The 18,309-nt window shown below is 34.5% G+C and overlaps 1 protein-coding gene across 3 annotated transcripts in view; it reads right to left on the bottom strand.

Moving 5' to 3' along the window:
* Positions 1-18,309, bottom strand: part of IL1RAPL1 (interleukin 1 receptor accessory protein like 1) — a 669,103-nt gene that overhangs the window by 380,667 nt on the left and 270,127 nt on the right. The window lies entirely within an intron of this gene.

The raw sequence follows: 18,309 nt of genomic DNA, 5'->3' as shown, positions 1-18,309 counted from the left end.
CTGACAAGTAGCCAATACTGAAAGCAAGCAAGGAACCAACCAGACACAACAACAAAAACACAAGACTCTGTGTTGGCAAAGGGAAGGAAGAGAAGGGACTGTAACTCGGATATGTTTATTTCTAAAATATATCCTGTCAGAGCAGCCAGACAACCACATTTATCCCTCTGAAAGAAGAAAATACGTAGGGCATAACAAAAAAATCTGACTCATTATGGACCTATCAAAATGTCATTTAGAGTTGCAATAAAAATAAAAAATATGGCCTAAAAGTGCTGCAGAAGAACTCCTCATGGACCATATTAAATGCAAAAATAATGCTAAACAGTGATAGAGAATCTGAAAATCTGCTTTCCCATCAAGGATATGACAAAAGAAATATATATGTCCTAAACCCCATAGCTCATCATTCAAAGAATTTCTGAAGTCTTTGTGTTTTTCCAAAGTAGAGGATGTGTTGTCAGTTGCTTAAATATATTTCAGAACTAGGCATCATTTAGGAAATATGCAGTCATTTTGAAATGTAGTGACCTGTGGCATATTGAATCATGAACATTTTGGCCTTTGGTCTATTAAATAATGCATTCTTTGTGTGATGCTTTTGGACAGTGTCTCCAAAAACTATGTATACAAGGGCATAAGTTTAACACTAGAAAACAGGGACTTTTAAACTTTAGACTTAATATTATGGAATTTATCAAATAATTAATAAAAGAATGTGGGCAAGTATAACATGAAAAATAGCAAAGATTTTATTGCCTGTAATGTTGATGTATAACATTATAAACTGTTCACCCAATGTGTACTGAGTGTAATAAGTGACAACAATATAGGATTCAGATTTCACTTTTGAACTCTTGCAATATGTGCCTGAGCTACAGAGTCCAAAAGTCTTTAGTTTTAGTAGGTCAAAGCTTTGTGTCCTGCTAATACTTTGACAAAGCACCTGTTATCTGAACTATCATCATAGAGGGTAAATTTCTAATATTGGCAGCCATTCCAAAATGCCAGTTTCTCACAAAATACCCCAGAATATGACAGAACATTTATATAATACACCATCAAAACCAGATGATTGAGATATTGCCCAAAACAATTGTTTTGATGGGACGTTATCTCTGGTAATAAGGCCTTAGAACAGCCTTGTGAACATCATGACTCCCACACAGCCATGCTCCCAGTGACTGTGGCTCTCAGGACTTCTAATAGGAAAAAAAAATTCTTACACAATTACTCTCAATCTGCCCCCAAGCTTTATCCATTTCAGTTTCCTTAGTTTCTCATGTGAAGCTGTTCTATGGGAAAATCAATAGGAAGACCAAAGATATGATGCAGTAGGATCAACAAATTTGGCCTTCTTTACCTGGAAAAACTGTGTGCTGTATTTTTTCTATATAGCTGTGCAAATAGAACTACAATCTGGTCTAACACTTGCAGGGGACTCATAAATGACTCAATAGAAATACATTTTTGTGCGCTATTTTTTCCTGCAGTAAACCGATTTTGTTCCTTTAAAGAGGTCAATGTAAATTGTTTACATTGCTATATTTTAATATTTCCCATGTGCTTCTCCTAACAGGATGAAGGAAGTAACAAAGTGTCACCTGTGTTGCAGACTTCAGTAAGATGCTATTTCAGTATATATTTTTTTTTTTTTAAGAGGAGAGAGTTTCATTTCCCAGGAAATGGAGGCAGAAGTAAAATTCAATGACGCTAGGTTTAATGTATGAGTCATCTAAGCAAATTAACTATTTCTCCTGTATAGAAAACATTACTCATTTCAAGCCATAAATATATCATTAAAAATATAACAGTCTACAAATAGAAATGCAAGCACATACTTAAAGTTTTCTCAGATAGCTACAATATCTTACCTTCAGTGCTTCTACAAGTCACTTCAGTAATTTAAAAGTCTGGGTTTTGTCTGAGTATTATAATTACTGTAAGGAAATCTATTCAGGGTGTTACATGGCCAGTAGCTAACCATTAGTGTGAACAACTCTAGTCATTCAACAGAAAGCAAAGAAACCCCAGAGCACACCTGTGTTTCAGTACAAAAATGTAATCCTGTAGCAATAAAGGCAAGCCTCTATTATATTCAATGAGTTTTGCAACCACAAAAAGGAGCCAGAAAACTTGAGCCTTTGTCTTTTCAAGAACCATGCAATGACACTGTATCAGTGCCTATTTATCAGCTACGGGTTTTTAAAATTAAATTGCCCCCGGATAGAGTGCCCTGCAGCCATGGGGCATAACCTTCTCCAGGCAAAGAGAGCCAAACTCAGGACTAGGTAACACAGGTGTGAGCAGAGTGGCAGTGTGCATGGAGGCAATTATGTTTCTTCATCCCAAAGTCTCTGCACTGCTCTGTTTTCAAGCAGTGAACATGAAGGGTGAAATAGGAGTCAGCATATTTCTCCGCTGTCCCATCTCTCCCTTGGCCAGCAGAGGTGCCAGATATACTGACAGGGCACACTGCTCTACACCAAGAAAAAAATTATTCTCCTTGTGTACTCTGAGCAGTTCAGAGTGATGTTCTGTTCTTCCAAAACAAGGCAAGCAGAGATCTGCATGGCCCTGACTGGATCCATCCCAAAACAGTCTAGCACCCCAACAACCTATGGACCTTCAGAAAGTGACATTAGCACTTCACTTCAGAGAAAGCAACAGTTTTGTCTAATTCATAAAGAAAAACAAGGTGAGAAATTCCCACAAAAGATTGTTTCACTCCAAAAAGCACTAGTAACCAGTGCTCTCTCTAAGCCAATCCACACCAGGCAAATGATGTCTGAGTCTTGTTAAAGAAACCTTTTTTGAACAGCTTGATTGCTATTATGAACCTTGCAGTGGGAGTTTGGCTTTTAGCATATGTGAAAGTATGGTGTGCTCTGCTTTATGTATATAAACAATTTCCCCATAGTAACATAGTAAACATTGCACAGACTAGATATGGCCATGAAGCCCAAGCACCTTCTTTCAGTGCTAGCACTTTTGAAGGACTCTTCTTGTGGACTGAGAAACAAACAAACAAACAAACAAAAAACCTTTCAATAGATCTTTAAAAAAAATTCTTCCAATGTTGCTAAAGTTATTGTGATTATGGAAAAGGAGGATATATTTGGTGTAAAAAATGGGGAAGACAAGAAAACATAAGCCAGATCTCTAATGTTGTTGAGACTTAAGCAACAGACAAACTGCAGAGAAGAGGAATAAACAGACCGTGCTGTAGGATCCAGCACATTTGGAGGGTCTGGGCATGTAAGTGGCACAAAAGGCCTTTTATGCTGTGAAAGAGCCAAACCCATGTGTATGGTACACTGCTGACTCTGCAATACAAAAGCTTGAACAGAGAGTACTGTACAGGGTTCTGAAGGAAGTTGCACTTCTTTTATAAAAGTATTTAGAACCTCAAATTTTTTAAGAAGTGCAGGACACTCTGATACAGGGAATGTTCATTAAAAACAACAACAAAAAAATCAAGCAAAGAAACAAAACAAAACGCCAAATGAGATGATTTTAAGCACATTTTATGCCACCCTACATATTTCAGAAGTCTTAAGTGTCAAGAGTCCTGGTCTGCTTTACTAGAGTGCCCCCATAAAAGGGCAAGGAGAGTGATCTCCAGTGGTACTGTCAAAGGGAGCAGGAGCAGATCACAGTTTAAGGCTCTGAGGACAAGAATGCACCTCCAAGATTGCACATGATTTTGAAGTGAGGTAGGAATATATTTTTTTAATAATCTAACAGACAGCTATTCAACTTGTGAATATATATTCAATCTATTATGTTTAAAAGATGTTTTGAGACAAAAACTAGACAACTTTTATGAATTTCATTGTTGCAACCCAAAAAAAAAAAAAAAAAAAAAAGGCTTTTTAATCTTAGAGTAACAAATTTCTCTAAGATAATGGAAACTTTTATACTCTTGACACAGAGGCCTCTGGGCCTTGCCAGCTCTGCCTACAAAGCCCTCTTCAAAAAGGCTGCTTACAAAGGATCGGGACTAAAACATTCTGGAAACAAGATACTGTTACTCTTTGACTTGTAAAATCAATAATTCACTGCTAAATATTGTGTCCTCTCTATCACCTTTCCCTTTTCCATGACTTTTATTTACCACACAAGCTCAAGCTTCTTTTTTTTTTTTTTTTTTTTTTTTTTTTTTTTTTTTTTTTTATTCTTTCATAGGCTCAAAGGGCTGTAAAGGATTTAAACATATCACCTCCACCCTGTTGGGGCAGTGTCAATGAGCCCATCCCTTGTGAGCCACATTTTCTTCCTTTAACGGTTTCTTTTACAAACTGCTTCATCCTCCTCTAGACTGACCAGAAAATTTTACAGATTTCCAAAACTTAATAAAAATTTTCAACCACTTGTCTGCATATTACTAAAAAAAAAAAAAAAAAAAAAAAGGTAAAAATTAGTTTGTCAGAAATTCAGCATCCAAAGATTCACGTGGCTTGTATCTTATCAAACCAACCAAAACAAACAATCCCCTGAAATAGGGATCAATGCACTTAATGCATTTTCCACACATCTTTCCACACAGATATTCAAAAACATGGATCTATTTGGTTTCTAAGCAAATATTCTAAAGACCCTGCATAAAAAGACTTTGAATGTGTTATGCAGCACCAGTATCTTCAAGCAGTAGAATAACCAATGATTCATGGTCTGAGAGTCTGAAGGGCTTCCACAGAAAAAATAAAGGAATAAATAATGACAGAAAATGTTGACAGAAATGCATCACTCGAGGCATTTCTTTTTTTCTCAGTAGACAAGAGACAATAATTTTTTTCTGTAAATAGGAATTTCATCATGTCTCTGGTCAGCCTGGTGATATCATCCTAGCCAGGATGAGGATTCCATAACAAGCCTGAAGAATAAGAATCAGACACTAAATCAAGGCTCTTTTGTGAGTACATTGTAAGGCAATAAAGTATAATCAGAGCAGAATATCCCATTTTCCTTTCATATATCTAGATCTTTGAAACAGAATAATTTAGATTTATTGGGGTTTTTCATATTTTTTAAATATTTTTATAATATTTGCATATTTCCAGCAACTGTAAATTAGAATAAAATTAATATTTTTCTATATTTTGTGGAAAATCCAACTTTTCAAAAATTTATATAAATACAGGAAAATTCAGAAAACTCACTTTAAACTTTACTCAGATATTTTACTTTTCTAAAAAAACCCACTTGCTTGAACTCACATCCACATGCTTAAAATCTTGATGCATTCATAAGCTTTATAATGGATAAAGGCTGTGATTAATTAAAACTGCAGGTTTAGCTAATCATCTCAAAATTTAATTTTCTTCAAAATCCCTCAAACTTTAATATTAATATTGGAAAGAAAAGTAGAAGTGGTGTCTTTTTGTTCATTTCCCAGTCAGCGAGAATGAGGGCCTTTTATCAGCACTTTTCAGGCAGGGAAAATTGATGAAATGGAGAATGTTTGGAGCAATTGGAAAAGTAAGTAATTCAGATTTTTTTTTAGACAAATCCACAGAGATTATGTTAGCCAAAGATACAAAGAGGCAGATAAATTGTATTTTCTCTGTCTGTTAGGGTTCTTGGAGCAATGTCTTGTTCTTTATTCATGTAAGCAGCAACATTCCCTCTAATCTGACTGTGTGCCAGTGGTCAGCCTTAGCCTCAATGGTCAGGCGGACAAGGATCTTGAAACAGAATTTGGAATGGTTCAGCTCTTCAGAATAAAAAAAAAAATAATATCTAGAATTTGCATTCATTTGATATCTACAATTGTTTGAAAGTAATGCAGAGCTTCCTTATGTGTTTTTTGCATCATATGTAGGTCTATGCCAGGCTACACATGCATTAAAATGATGGCATGCATTTTGATTAGTCAGTGATCATTGCAATAATGGAATATCGTGCAAATTTATTTTTAAAAGAAGGAAAAAATTTGCATAAAACATTGAATCCAATGTTGCATTGGATTTAATGGTAGTTTTCACTGTATAGAATTAAAAGTTACTAATTTGTTTTAGTTTTGAAGACTATGCATAGAAATCAAATATTGTGTGAGCTTTCCAGCTAACATGAAAAATAAATGAAAACATATTTAGTGACAATCTAGTATAGTAAAATTAGGATTAGTAGGATAAACTAGATCTATTTTTTCAATCTAATAAGGGAGTTGTAAGATCAAAGTAGTTCTAGAGAGAAGAATTTGTGACCTAAAATTTTAGTTTTGATTAGTTCAGAAGAAAACCTTTCTTTTTTTGATATGCAGAAAATGACAACAGAGCCACTAAAGAAAAAAAAAAAAAAAACATTAAGTTTCTGCTGCATTCTTTACTTTCTAAACCCAACATGACTATAATTCAGGTGTCAAGTAAAATTATGTTGGACAGGTTTTCCTTGTCCTTGTTTGTTCACATCACAACACTGGCATGTTTCTACAGTTCAGCTGGAAAGGAACAAGAGATTTGAACTAAGAGACTCAGGTTTGAAATGACAGTAACAGGAGAAGTCTAAGCAGTATTTTTCTGCACCAGTTATCTGTAAGTGTCTCACATAAAAATCTATTTTATGGACAAAGGGTTAATTCATAGTTACAAATAATTATATCCTGATTCCTTGGATGAGAAGAAAAATGTGACCTAAATACTTACTTTGGCCCCATAGCAAAGCCAAGGTTTTTTATTCTCCACCCCATCCCAGAGCTGTGTAGAAGAAAGCACACAGTACTTGGCAGTGGCTCAATACAGCATATTGTTTCTCATCTCACCTCCAAGCTGGATTTGAAGGAAGGTTTTCTGTTTTAGACATACATACAGTAGCTGTGAGGAAAGTTTCATCTTAAATCTGCAAAATCAAAGAAAGTCTGACTTATGCCCTGTAGCCTGTTTTACCCATTTCAATATCAATAGTGTAAGTTTTAATACCAAAAAGATTTGAATTCTATATCAATGATTACTCATTTTTCTAAATCCCTGATAAGACACAGTGACCATGAACTGCACATTTTGTGATCAAAATACTTTAGAAATTATTTCTTTTTTCAATTGCTATGATCACAGAATCACAGAATCATTATGGCTGGAAGGGAGCTCTGGAGATCACCCAGTCCAACCCCCCTGCCAAGGCAGGGTCACCTGGAGCAAGTGACACTGGAACATTCAGGTGAGTTTTGAATATCTCCAGAGAGGGAGGCTCCATGACCTCCCTGGGCAGCTGTTCCTGTATTCTTCCACCCTCAGTGTAAAGAAGTTCCTCCTTATCTTGAGGTGGAAATTTTTTGTTATTCTTTCTCCTTCTATTTTCCCTTCTTTGTAATGAAAAATAGTACCTTCCCAAACTTTATTTAATATCTTCTTTTCCTCCTAATTATTTTATTCCGATTCTCTGATTCTTCTACACATATCTAAAGATCTAATAACTGAAAAACATATGAAATGTGGATTAGGAGAACTATTGATTTATTGTTTATTACCTCTGCATCCCCAGATGATCTTTATGTCACTCATGTAGTGTATCTTGGGGATTACTGTAATATTAATTAATTTATTTTAGCTTCTTGGAGGTGCTTTCCCTATCACCTAAATAGAACCTATATGACAGGGGAATTTTCTGTGTTTGGTTCACAGATTATACATTTTCAAAAGTTATTATTAACATGTAACAGAAATATTTTAAATATTTTTTTATTAGGAGGAAACTGAAACAATATTACAGGAAGAAAAGAGTAGATTTGAACTGAAACATCATATCTGAAAGACACCATAGAGATTTGGAGCTACATAGAAGTTGATGATATAAAGATAAGTATTGGAGACAGAAATGAAAGTTTTAACTGAAATATTTGAAGTCTATTTTTTTGTTTGATTGTTGCTATTTTGTTAACCTGAAAAGAAAAATCTTTACATTCTAATAAAAAATTGTGTAATGTCTTTGTTCCTCTACAATTTTCATCTGTCAGATGTTTTTCCTCAGTATTGTCAATGATTTCATAATTCCAAGTGCCTACATTGGAGGTTCTGTGCATTAAAGATATGTTGTGGAGGCTGTGGATACAACTGTGACTCAGACAAACCTGAGGAGGAGGTATAAAGGAAGCTGCTGCTCCAAGAGAAGTTCTGAGCTGTTACCCCTCTTAGATAAGTCTGTAGGCCATGATTCTTCCATTTTTTTCCCCAGATTTAAATTATGAAGTTCAATTATGGATTCATCTGTTTGAAACCCATATAAATTTCTTTAAAGCCACTCTCTGTGTGTAGACTCTAGAGACCTCTGAGGGCACATGCCTGAGGTACACTGCTCAACTTGCAATCTAGACTTTGAATGCATCAGAAATAGTGAACCTAAGTAGAGACAGAACTTTGCTTCATGTCCTTTCAATCAGCCTCTTTCAGTGACTTAATACACAAGCTTTTGCAAATATTTTAACTTTCTGTAATTTATTTTCCTTATCTGTAACACAGAGGTATCACCAGACGTACCACAGTCAGAATGCAAAACAAATTGTTCTGAAGAACTTTTTGAGATCCTAAGGTAGAGGGCATATTGTAAATGCTAAACATAATTATAATTATACATACTAATATATCTCTTTGTCACTATGAAACTACCTTAATAGAGCAGAATTTTCTTAATTGCAATATACCGCTGTAGAATCAGCAATGTGCCATTTGATCAATTGTCCTAATTATTTGAAATCCTGAGAAATATATCACTTTGGGAGATTTTTTAAATTACTATAAAAATATGCTTAGGTGACAGAACAAATCTCTCCCTATGTACATACTTGATAACACTGGTATTAAAATCACATTGAAAAATGAAGTTAAAAACAGTGCATTATGAAACCCTAAATATTTTATTAAATTATCTTCTTGACAATGGGAAGGGATGGGAGGGATGGGAAGGATAGGAAAAAGCTGAAGTAAAATAAGAGGCCAACAAAGTAGGGTATCTGTGTAGAAAGTTGTTCCTGTTAGCCTCAATGAATTAAATTTTGCCAGGTCAACTCTTCTGCCATTTAATCAGACCAACCACCACCTTCATCCACTACTTTTAATTAAAATACCCACTGCACTGTTACTTCATTTTGCCTCTTCACTTTCACTTATTTCTCCTGGGTGTTTTGCCTGGACAGGGAGTTTTCGCATTTAGATATCTTCAAAGCACTGGCCATTGCAAAGTCCTGGAATATTATGTATAAGCAGTTGTAATACAAATAAAAACAATGCTGGAGTACCTTAATCTCTTCTAAATAGTTCCCTTTATCAGAGTATTGCATCATCTTAATTATTTTGTACCAAAGGACCCAGATATTACTCTAAGTAAAAGTAATACCATTTTGTGCTATTACCATTTTGCTTCTACTATACTGGTAGAATTCCCCACAGCTCTCTTATCTCTCCCTCCCCACCTCCTTTATTACTACTACTACTACTACTAATAATAATAATAATAATGATAATATCATCATTATTTCTACTATGACTACTACTACTAGTATGGACAGTAATTTTAAAGCAAGGAAACACATTTGTATGTCATACCCTAAATTAGACAATTTCCTAATCTCTACTTGGTCAGGCATGACCTGACCCCATCATAGCAGGTTGGATAAGAGATCCTCTACTAGCTGCAGACAGCAGTATAATACAGAAGTGAAGGCCTAGATATGATTGTTATAAATAATTTAAAAATTATAATTAGATAAAAATTACATTTCACTAAGAATGAATAAGCACTTCTGTTAGCAAAAAAAGCAAGTTAAAACCCACTAGTTCCCAAGTTACACAAGTTACAGACAGTATCACAAACTCCTTCCCTTCCTGCTTTACACATGAAAGGAAAGTTAGCAAGGGGTCACCTAGGAATGAGGCTTCATACAGCTGCTCAGTGATGGGGCTTCTTCTTCCACACACAGGGCATGGTGTTTTTCTTATTTCCCCTTTAAGAGTCATCACTCAGTCTTGGTCACAAATTTGCATAATGTGTTATGGTACCTGGTCTCATAGATTAAAAAAAGGAATACCATTATAAAAACTATTAAAAAAAAAAAAAGAAAAAGAAACCAAACAAACAAACAAAAAGGTGGAAATCACATATGTCCAGGAACTCCACAATCGAATTCTTTAAGCTCCCAGTTTATCAACCAAGAGGCCTGGGGTCAACATAAAATGCAATAAAATATTCAAGAGTCATACTTGCCCCTGCGATGAGAAGAAAAATATTGTTTCAGCTTCCTAAACCAGCAGTTTCCTCAAAGGGGAAAACCTTTCCCCTGACAGTTTGATTTTTGGTGTGTCAGGGGAAGTTCAAAATGAACAATAGGAAAAGGTTTTTCACAGGAACAGACTCTCCAGGGAAGTGGCCACGTCCAGTTACAGTTCAAGGAATGTCTAGACAATGCACTTTTTCATATGGTTTAGTTTTAAGTAGTCCTGCAATGACTACTTGATGATCTTCACAGGTTCTTTTTAACTAGAGATGTTCTAAGATTCCATTAAATCATGTGATTTCAGTCATACCTTAGTGTGAAATTATGCCCCTTTTCCTGGCTTTGAAAATACATTACTTTTCAGCCCATAGGTATAAAATGAGCTGTTTATTTGTTGGCAATTTCTTTGAGAGCAAGAATGTCTAATGTTTGCAAAGAGAATTTTCAGTTTCCTTCCATCAGATATTTGCTGTTGCTTACCAGCCACATAAAGCAGGCAAACCCAGTACCAGCATATCTCTGGAAATTATGAATATGGACTTTAATGCTATTTAGGTAGAAAAAAAAGACAAATCATTTCTAATGTGCATAGAGAGTTTATCATTATCCCTTCAATCTAAAAATACATAAAATTATGAACATAAGGAAGCCTAAAAAAATCACCTGTTTTCTGTAGAATGCAAGAACCAGAATTCCCAGAGCTATGTAAAAGCCACTTGTACATTATCTAGCTGAAAACCTTTTCTTCCGCTGAATATTATTTATTACATCCTTTTCTTCTTGTTATTTTGAATTTTAGATCAATTCCTCTCTGTTTTCCTAAAGCTTATATTAGGGATTAAGTAGATCTTCCAAAATGTTGCACAAAATAATTGCTTTTCATTAGGAAGTATCTGGTGAATTGGCTAGTCACAGTTCTTCAATTCCAAATATTAGCTAAAATATGCAACTAGTTAGTTAATTCTAATCTACTATTTCACACAGTTAATGAATTATTCATAGGTTCATGCAGCTGCTGAAGTACTGCAAAAGCTTAAATTTAGCACTCAGATGGCACACGTAGCAACTTGGCAATTATTATTTTTTGGAATATGGCTTTAATTTAAATTCATATGTGATTGATGTGATATGACATGCTGAGAGTACAACAGATAGTTTAATCAACAAATAGTCCTTATGAATAATGTTGATGGCAAAAGTTCTATTGAATTTCATGTCACTTTCCTTATCCTTAAAATGAATTTCAGTTCTTGTTCAGCTCTTGATATTCAATGTGTTTTCTTTCATTAGAAATATTGAAGGAGGATGGACAGAAATGCAAATAGGAAATAGATTATGATAATATTTAATATTTTCTGTGAGTTTCATTTCCATTTCTACTTATTTATCTTCACTGTCTTGGACTCAGTCCAACATTTTCTACAGATAGTAATAAAGTTTTAGATCAGAACAATGATCTATCAATATATAAAAAAATATATGAAACAGTGTTGCCCTAAGTGTCATGGATAAATAAATCGTCATAAATAAAAAATATTTATAAGAAATTATAATGACAGTTAATAAAGTTTCTTAATTCAACATGATTGAAATATTACGGAGAGGTAAAGCAATTATTTTCATGACACTTGAGATTTCTTTCCTTTAAAGATACTATGACAGCAAGAAAGAAATTTGAAATAAGCTAGATACTTCCATGGAAGCATGGAAGTGCCAAATATCTTTCACATTATGTTTTATAAACTTTTGTTTTGTAACAACTAAAATTCAAGTAGCTATTTTTCTGACAAGCAAAGGAGAAAATAAAGGGAGGATTTTGTCTATGGCTTGGTCTAGAAAAGGTAGATGTATGACCTCACAGTCCTGCTTGCTGAAGGTGCTGGATGCACTTCCAGAGCCTTTATTTCACTCTTACCCCCCTCCCATTGTGCACTGAGGAATGTAACCTGCATCTTACACTAAGAATGAGAACTAAGATCCAAATAAGTGTTTTTTTGTTGCTTTATGCTCCAAGTCTCCTATTAAAAGTTATCTTACGATGTTCCAGCATTACTGAAGAATAACACAGACCACCTTCTGAGTTACAATAGATAAAAAGAAGTAATGGGATTTAAGGACATTACAGTGAAGATAAAATCATTGCTGGGGGTAGATAAAGACTGAGAGCCTTTTAGGTATTATTTTTTTCAGTAAACGTCTAGGAAAATATTTTCAGTTAGTCATCTCATTGTTCTGTTCCTCTGTAAATTTTAACAGTTCTAGGAAGAGTCTACTCAAATCAGAGACTTTGATTGGGAAAAATATTCCATGATCTTCCATATAACTAAATTTAATGAATACAGAACCTAATCTTTCACAAGCCCATCTTCCTTTCCTTGTTACAGGTCATCTAGTATTTGTTCTTTTGGAGCAAGCACTTACAGCATGGGTGCTCTTCTTATATGCTTTAGAAAAAGGTTCCTATTTGAGGCATTGAAAAAATACATGATGTTTAAATTGACTTGTTGAGAGTTCACGTATGAATAGAATGAATAAATGTTCTACGTGGGGAGTACCTCTGAGATTCAGAAAATTCCCCAAGTGCATGAGCAGGTGGCACAATCTCCACTTCAACATAGGGGCTGCATGCTCTGCTGAAAAACGTTAAGGTGTACTTGTTATGTTCAAAATATTTATTTCAACAAAAAGAAAAAAAACCCACCTTTTATAGAGTATCATGAATTTATTTAGTTGTGTGATAGAAATTACAAGATAAAAAAGGAGAAAAGTAAACTGTTTTAGAGGAAAATCTCAAAAAATAATACCACTATAATTGTTATGCAGAAACTTCTTGGATTTTGTACTCTTTTCTGTGGTATTATTCTTCCCCCTTCACTGCTTCTATAGCTGTTAGAGTCTGCAGCATCATAGTAGGAGTAGAACACTGCAGCATGTCACCAGCAATCCATGTCCTTCCCTCAGGTGCATCATGATGTTAACAGCTTCTTGCTCCTCATTTCAGGGTAAATGTATATTTCTAACTGTTTCTCCCTTTGTTTGATTTTGCTTGGGTTTTTTTGTTTGGTTTTCTTTGGGGGGAATTTGGAGTTCTTTTGGATTTTTCTGGGGGGGGGCTTTTGGGTTTTGGTTTGCTTTCCTTTGCTTTTTTTGCTTTTGTTTTGGGATTTTTTTTTGTTTTGTTTTAGTTTTGGTTTTGGGTTCTTTGGTAGTTTTTGGGTTGTTTTGTTTTGTTTTGTTGGGGTTTTATTTTGTTTGGTTTTCATGGTGGTTTATTTGTCCCTAATATATCTTAATTTCCCATATGTCAAACAAACATCTTTTGTATCTTGCATACTTGCTCTCTGTTCTCCTGTTACTTCTAAAACACTGTTTTTACACAGATATGAAGGTGACAATAGGTAATTGACCACTCATGAGTTTTTAATAGCCCTGGGGGTCCTCATAGCACCAGGTGCCACTTCTGTCATCATCCCATCCCTTTATACTCTCTACACTGCATGATCTTCCCCCACATTTAGGGGCTCTGATTCACAACCAGTCTTTCATTCCATTACTCTGCATCATTATGGTATGATCATAAATAGCTCATTCTACACAAACAATTACTTAATAATGTATAGAGAATCTATACAAACATTATACCACCTGATTGCACAATGCTCAGCAAAAGTAAAACAAATTAGGAAATAGCCATTATAAAATAGGTCATTAGAATATTGCTTTTACATCTCAACATTGAGAAACTTAGCTCTGAGCAGGCCAAGAGAAGTCCTGACAAAGCCTAAAAAGTCCAAAGGATTTGCAGAGGTACTGTGAAGCCTGAAATCTGTCATTAGCAAGGTCAATAATGTATTTATTGGGTTACAGAGCTTGATGCTTGGATTGTCTCATAAATATTCAGAATAGCAAGACTTGCCTAGAACATAGTATGGATTCTTTTCAGAATAATATAAATACATATTAATTAATTTGACAATGCGATGGATTAATACACAACAAAGTTACTGGAGGTTTACAATTTATGATACACTACTGAAGGAATAGAGATCACTGAATGGCTCATCTGAAATATAAACTGAATAATCAGGGAGTGATTTTGATTAAGGGCTAAGCTTTGCCCAAGTTACATATGCACAGCTGCTACTGATGCCAATTGAAGTTATGGTGGTGTGTATCTGAGTAAAGGATCTGCTTAAGAATAGGAGTGGAAATTGTATTATTATTATTTGCTTTCAAGAAATAATAGGACTCTGGAACCTCAAATTTTTCATATAGATAAGAAAAGGTATAGCTTGATAGGGCTAAAAATCAATTGGAACAGATTCTATCACTTCTGTGGAGTAGTACCTATTTGCCTATCTGATATCAGCTTCCTGATTCAGTAGAATTTTATCCTATATAAGAAGTATTCAACATAAATAGGAGAAAGAAAATAAAAGTATCTTAAAATCTATAAGCATCTCCCAAAATTCAAGATAAAATATTCTACAGAAAAAGAAGAATACTTTAAGAGAAGTCTTTTATGAAACCCTTTTTATGAATGACATGCTTTTTATAAATGCAGGTTCTATTATTTTAAATTCAGGTTGCACTCCCATCAATTTAAAGAATTTCAAACTTGAAACAAAATCACTTTGCCGCCCTCATTATGAAAAATTGCCAACACATATGGGAGATTTCTATTGAAAAACTGGTTATCAGAAACTCAGATGACTAAAAAAAACAATAGCACAAATAACTTGAAAGATCTTTCAATTAAATCTATATGAACTTTTTGTGACTTGCATTTCTGAAGCCCAAATAATACCACATATATATATTCCTTTCTTTCAAGATCTGCTTCCTTTCTCCTTAATATGTTCCAAAAGTCTAAACTTTTCAAATTTCACCTGAAAAGTTCATCCAATCATGTAGTTTGATAGAAATAGACTGTCTAATGTGCAGCCTATGTCTCTATGTTCTTGTAATCTAACCCACGTCAGCAGTCCAATAATATGTATTTGTAGGTATTATTGCAATGCATTGTAGCAAAAGTAGTTTAATAAAAAACAATCAAATACTCATTTTTAAAATATAGCAAATATTTAAAACTCATGGATCACCACCTGAGGATTTTAGAAAACACCATCACTATTTTCCTGATCATACAAGCTTTAGGCAAAACAGCAATTTATTTCAGTCAGTGACTATGAAGTTGCCCACAGATGAACTATATATTTTAAGAGTTTCCAAGTACACTTTGTGCTTTATTATCTCCTAAAATATACCTACTCTTCTTTTACATGCACTTTTGACATGGAAGCATGGGCCCCCAAATTTCCTGTAAATATTTCAATAGCATTGAGAGGGTAAATCTGGAAAGGTAGAGAGTGAGATTCAGGTGAACACATTGTCCTTATTCTTCTCCTGTGTAATAAATATTAAATGTCTAATAATTTTTTGTGCTCATAATTAAAAAAATAGATACATATTTTAAATTTCTTTTTAAGGTGGTCATGAGAATGAGAAGAGCCTCTCTATTCTCAGTGTAGAAAAGTGCAGCATTGTAACATGAAAACAGGCAGGCTGCTGCCTTCTCCCTACAGTTTCACAGGACTGACAGAAGTGAATGCAGAACTTTTCTGCTCTTTGCCTGGCTCTTGCAATCTCAAGTTATTTTTACCTCCTGTCTTTCTGAGTTTCTTTTAACAGTAGTGTAGAAATTAAGCAGGACTTCGGGGTTGATACCAGTGAAGACAGAGGAGCAATAGGATTTCAATAGCAGCAGTGAGTTATTGCAGCAGCTCAGTTTGTGCAGTCAAATTCTTAGTCAGCAACATGCCTTGGTTGACACGAAATTTGATGGAAATAAAACAATCCCCTGTGAGTAGTTGTCAAGCTGACTGGCACAGCTCATTCCAGAACTGTTGGCTTTATGTCTCATAAGAAAAGGAAAAAAGGAAAAGGAAAAGGAAAAAAGGACAAGGAAAAAAGAAAAGAGTTTAAAGGAGTGTCACAGTGAAAGGGGGATAAAAAGAACAGTCAGAACATGTTTGCCATGTTGTTATGAAAATGTTGTTTCTATGGGAATGCCTTGACCTGCAGCACTGGGGCTCACAGCCAGTGCATAGCCAAGGACAGGTCACTCCACTGACACCCAGCCGTGCTTCAGCTTGTCTCTGCTTCCTCTGTATTTTCAGACATGCTTTCACTCAGGCACAACCTCAATATTTTTGAGCTTGTCAATAGACAATCCCAAAAACATAAGTTCCAATTTCAGTGGGTCCCCCAGGAGAAGTTTGTATCAGCCAGAGTGTAAAGTTTTTCAAGGCATTACATCCATTAAGTACGAGATTCTAAGTTTGGGCCTTTGGTCATTATATTTTTCTTTCTGTTGTTTCAGCCATCTAGATTTAAGGATGATATATCCTATTTTGGAGGAAATGAAAAAAAACCTGTGGTGAGCTATATCCAGATACCCACAGGAAAAAAATAATTATCAGGAAATGAAAAAAAAAAGAAAAAAAAAAAGAATAAAAAACCAGCAGACATTAGACATTAGACTCCAACTAAGTTCCTGGCTTTACTATCACCCATATTTAAATCAAATGAATTTGTATATAACCTCAGAATTTGGGAGCTGCACATCCTTCTACTGGCACAGAATTTTGAAAGCAATTAATTTGTTCTGGATTTACTACACTGTGCTAAAAAAATGGCATTTTTTCTTCCATGACCTACTTCATTAGGCTGATGGGAATGTTTGCTGAACTCTGTAGAGAACTTTAAAAACATATAATGATTGAGAAAACTTACTATTTTGACTGAAAACAGAAATAGGATTTTTAATATTTTCTACCCAGAATAAAGTCAGTGGGTTGCTTCTGAAATTTTCTTTAATATTAATTTGTCCTCTTACTCTCCTGAGATAGCTAAAAGTAAGAAAAACAAAACTCAGGTTTCTTGTTGTTTAAGTTCTGTTTGGCTTTTTGGCCTACCATACCTTCCTGTAGGTTTTCAAGGAAATAATTTCAAAATTAAAGTGTGGTCTTTTATATACTTCTAATTCTTTAAGGTATTGACATTAATAAATTCACAGTAGAAAAGATTTAGGTGTTATAAAATAAGCTGTTATTGCTGTGATCTGAAACACACGCACACACACAAAAGATTCCCGTATGTATTTGTAAAACTCAAAATCTAAAGCTCCAAAATTATATTCTAGTCCCTTGTTTAGAAAATTGAACAGATATATATCAAGATGAGTGTCCTTTGGAAAAAAAACCATTTATTTATCTGATCCTAATATGATAAGGCAAAAGAGCAAACAGGTATTATTAAGTATTCATGGCAGCTGTTTTATGGGTGTGGGGGAATTGTGCTATTAAGGGTTAAGAACAGAAAGCCACTTAGAGGTGTCAGCAAATATATTTATCTTGTTAGGGAAATTGCCTCGAACAACTGTGATCCTGAGATACAGAGAACAAATCCATGGACTCAGCTGCTTTTAGAAATTCTGGAAACATCTACACACCGGCACATCTAAGTGAAGAGTGAGTAAAGACATCTTGGACACACTTCTTGTGCATTTAGTAGTATAGCTTTATTAAAAAGATACTGAAGGATAAACAACAGCTGCTGATTTTAGAGATGGAAACTAAAATGTCCTAAGCCACAGAGATAGAAATGTGTGGTGCCATTCTGTCCTTCTCCCATTTGCACCCAGAAAATAGTCTCTGTGTCTATCCTTTGATGATTTGTATCAATAGGCATAGAAGCATGGACTATTTGTGTATATATAAAGGTTGTATAGACCAATCTCAATGAAAATGCAAAACCTGAAAAAATGGCACTGAAAATTCAAGTCTGTGTGTAGTTTGATCATATTCTTGGGTTTTTTCTGCCCTTAAAAACATCTCTTAGGAAAAAAAATATATCTAAAACCAGACCTATACTAAGCTCTGTTCCATACATTAAAAAGTCAGAAAGGTATGGCAATGAGAAATAAATATTTAAGCAAAACAGGAGGTTCTTGCTCTAAGAAAAAACAAAGTAGATTGAGAAATGATGTTTCCAAACCAATGTATTGTACAAGTTGCAAAAAGCAGAGTTCTTTACAAAGA

Source organism: Lonchura striata, chromosome 2, assembly GCF_046129695.1.
Source record: "Lonchura striata isolate bLonStr1 chromosome 2, bLonStr1.mat, whole genome shotgun sequence".
Lineage (NCBI taxonomy): Eukaryota > Metazoa > Chordata > Aves > Passeriformes > Estrildidae > Lonchura > Lonchura striata.
This window is presented reverse-complemented; position numbering and strand designations above follow the sequence as displayed.